Here is a 4,460-nt window from a genome sequence, read left to right on the forward strand (position 1 = left end):
GGTGATTTCCAGAGGAGTGAGAAGGGAACGGGATTCAAAGCACAGGTTGAATTACATATCTTAAATGGAGACTGGAAGAAAAGAGAAAATCATTGGTAAATATGGACACAGATAGCTTCTGGGTAGGAAGCCAAGAAATTGAGATTTTATCCTTAATGAAGTAGAATAGTAAGCCTGAGAAGGATGAAGAAAGTTTCAAATAGTTTCAAAGAGGGTGATAGATTGACCCGTCAACTCCAATTCTTCACCTTCCTCTGCATCCACACTTTTATTATGCCATTGACGAGCACAGAAGGAACATTGCCACCCATTGATTTTGGGCTTGGGCTTGTGACTTACTTTAGCCAATAGGATGGGGCAGAAGTAACGGTATGCCTGTTCTGATCCTATTACTTAAGAGGACTCACATGCTTCTGCTTGCCCTCCTGTGCCTTGGCCAATGACCATGAGAAGGATGCCCTGGGATAGCTGTTCATCCTTCAACCTGGTTCCCAGAAGGAAACAGATGGAGCAAAGCTTTTCCAGATGCTATACCATTGAAGCAGAGACACCCAGCCAACCCACAGGTTTGTGAGATAAACTATAACTTTAAGCCACAGAGTTGGACGAGGATTGTTACACATAATTATGGTGGCAATATTCAACACACACAAGGGATTGACCAAAGATAAGAAGAGAAATGCCTCCTATGTATCCCAAATGAGATTAGGAAGAAGGGAGATAGAAAAGAGATTTAAAGGAGGGCATTGAGGCTCAGAGAACCTAAGAAACTTGCCCAATGTTACAATCAAATTGTGAAACAAATATTGGAACTCAGGACTGTCTGACTCCAAGTCCAGGTTCTTTTTGTTATACCAGTCTGCATGCTTGAGAAGCATAGTCTCAGAGGAGACAACGCCACATACCTGAAGAGTTCTGGATGAAGATGACCTCAGACCAGTATGGAAATTTCCAGGCACCAGGAGCAAAATCTTATATTCTAAAGCTGATCATGTATGAGAAAGTACAATTTTATAGCACATGCTAGCTTTCTAGGGGAGCTCCAAATTCCTGTTTTAGGCATATATTTTTAAAAAGAAAAAGTGAAGGTAGTATGGAAGCATCAGAAAGAGTCTTTGGAATCAGATGGATCTGGATGTGATTGCAGATAGGCAACTTACTTGCTGCGTGAACTTCAGCAATTTATTTAAACCTCTCTGAGCTTCAGTTTCCATATATAAAATGCACAAAATCGACCTTGGTGGTTTGTTCAGGGGTTTTATAAACTTAGGCACCTTTCCCATAGTATGTACTCAATGAAGGTTAGCTCCTTCCTACTTCTTATAACAAGGGGACTGCCATCTACACTTAATGCACCCTCATACACACGAATTAGAGAACAATAACAACGAAACAGGCTTCCTCCACACTTGAATTCTTCAGAAGTGGTTATTTAACAAAAAGTTCTTTCAAGAGAAACGAAAAATACTGCCTACTTGGCTTTATTATAAACATATGCATATCATCCCCCTGCTCTCTTTCATTTTTTGATCTAACTGCATCGTGGGGTTATAATGAAGAATATATATGATCATACATACGAAAAGTTTGGCCTGGTGTCTTGTACTATAATAGGCACTTCACAAATTTTATCTTGCATTATCGTAATCACCATTACTAGTACTATTGTTAGGGACTCAGTTATTAAATTTATTGTAATAACACAAAGTTTTACAAGGTATCAGTTTCGCTTATTCAAATATTAAATTAAGTTCAATCATTTATTTGAATGTTTGTCTAATTAATTATCATATTTGAAAAAAAGCTTTACCACCTAGGCACTATCCAGGTGTTTCTTATTGATCACTGCCAAATGGAACAAAGCAAAAAAGAAAGTGCACTATGAAATTGAGATGTCCAATCTAATTAATTGCATTCAAGCATCAGGTTACTTGTATTCAATATCCTTTGAAAATAAATATAAAATTCATTGCATTATACAGCATCCTTAAAGGCTATTCTCTATAGAAATTAATAAAATATTGATTTAAAAGTGGAAACTCCTTTTACTATGGAATATAAGTATTTTAAAGGGTCTACTGGACATTTCATAAAAGCTTGTTAAGAACGTAGCCCTTGTGCCTTAATTTTGAAGTTTCCATATTAATCACAGACCTTCTCTTAAGTTTCTCTTCTGACATACTTCAGCTATGACTTAAACGGAAAAATTATTACAACTTTTAGCGTGACAAATACTTTTAAGTTTTTCACGACTAGTAACAATTATGATTATCTGACTCTTCTATAATACCTTAAAACTTTAAAACATGGCTGTATTTCTCCTGAAGTTTATGAGTAGCACTTTGTTCTGCAAAGTTTATACTAAAAATGGCATTAGTTCTCCAGACTATTTGTATAAAAAATCTTTTTTGGAAGATTTAGCTTTAATTCTTAAAAGTTTGCCAAAGTGGCACTTCCATAACTTCCATAAGAAACCGGTTTTGGCCACCTTAAATATATGAGTATGAGATGATTATGTGTGTGCGTTTGTGTGTGTGTGTGTGCACACATGTGTGCGCAAGTGCATGCATACATGTGTGTATGTGTATATCGGTGTATGTGCTCCTCCCATATGCCTGAACGTATAGTCACACATTAAGTTTGAGTTTGGGAGAAGCATCCGTTTGCGAATAAACAAGCGTGCATATAAAACATAACATATTACCAACTTATGAAGACATGCTTACAAACAACTGATATATGTGACCACCTTCTGATCATGCCTTCCTGCCCTTCAGTTCCCTGCTTAGATGAAATGTTACCTCCTTTCAGAAGTCATCACCAGTCACCAACTCTAGAGTACTTCTCACATCCTGCCCCATGCCCTAACCCGTCCTCTTCTTTCCAGAAAGCAATTTCCAAGAAAGTAGGAACTTTGTCTGTTTTTTCACTTTTTTTATTCCTACTTTCTACTAAATGGTACATAATAGTTGCTCAATAAATATTTGTTATATGAATTAATATCTGCTACTCACAGGTGAGATTTAGTAGGCTGTACTCTAGTCCAGTGCTTCTCAAACACAACTGGGTGGATCAGAAACGACCCAGGAAGCTTTCACAAATCTCAGTTATCAGGAATCCAGTCCTGGAAGTTTGATTTGATAGGTCTGCTTTGTTCACTACCATTTCCCTAGCACAGCACGTGGCATACAGCTAGAGTTCAATAAATGGTTAAGAATTGGTATAATCATTACTCATACTATGAGTATTTTACTTGTAGTAGCCTTCAACCTGGTTCCCTGCCTCCAGTTGCTCGCCTTTCCCCATACGCTTCCATTTCACTTTCCATCTCACCCATGGAATGCTGTTCTGAACTAGCAAAATTGAACACGGCACCACCCTACATTCTCTGTTTTCTTCAGAATGAAGTCCAAAATCCTTACCCAGTGAGCAGGACCTTTCAGAAACTGACTCCAGCCTACCTTTCCAACACTGGACTTCGCCCAGTACACCATGCCTTTGCATATGCTATTTCATTGGTCTAGGATGTTCTTTACCTTTTTCTGTGTCAAATTCTTCTTATTTGCTTTACGACATGAATCTAATATCACCTCTTCCAGGAAGCCTTTTCTTAATTTTCCAAGCTTAGTGAGCACTTAGCACAAAATCTGTTATATACAAAGAATGTAAAGGCAAGCATTATTATTATTATTCTTTATCCAGTTATCTTATCAGTTGTGGTCATTTTGGAGATTTATTACTTTTTAATGAGCAGCTAGAAGTAAAGCTTTGAGTGAATCAAAGTTCAAACTTTAACTACTGGGCTAAAGGATTTTCTTTGCTATCTTATCTTTCTACTGACCCTCCAAGAACAAGGTGAAACTGAGATTTTTCTTTCAGACAGTCTGTGACCTTCAGGTTGGTCTGTTGTCAGAAGTAGCATCATGAAGTATTATTTGAGGATTAAAATGGGGTCTTTGAAAGGGTTCCTAACTAGCTGTGGCCTTGACATGAGCCAGTACAGTCGGTGTGTGCCATTCCTTGTGGAGTAGCATGCTGTGGGACAGAATTTTTCCTGAAACAACCTAGGTTTGAGTCACAGTTCTTTTTCTTACTAGCTGTATGCTGTTGGGCAAGATGTTTTATATCTCAAAGCCTCTGTTTTCTCATCTGTAAAATTAGAATAATGAGTAAATAACTGCCTTACTTGCTTACAGAGGATTTTGCTTTTAGCCTCCAAATTCTCCAGTTTGAATTCCATTTTAAAGAAGGCTTTTTAAAAAAATTATTTTATGTGGTCACACTGGTTTATAACACTGTGTAAATTTCAAGTGTATGTTATTATATTTCAGTTTCTGTATAGTGTGCATCGTGTTCACTGCCAATAGTCTAGTTTTTATCCATCACCACACATATGTGCCCCTTTACCCCTTTCATCGTCTTCCCATCCCCTCCACCTCTGGTATCCAGTAATTTGTTCT

The sequence above is a fragment of the Equus caballus genome, chromosome X (assembly GCF_041296265.1).
Source record: "Equus caballus isolate H_3958 breed thoroughbred chromosome X, TB-T2T, whole genome shotgun sequence".
Classification (NCBI taxonomy): Eukaryota; Metazoa; Chordata; class Mammalia; order Perissodactyla; family Equidae; genus Equus; species Equus caballus.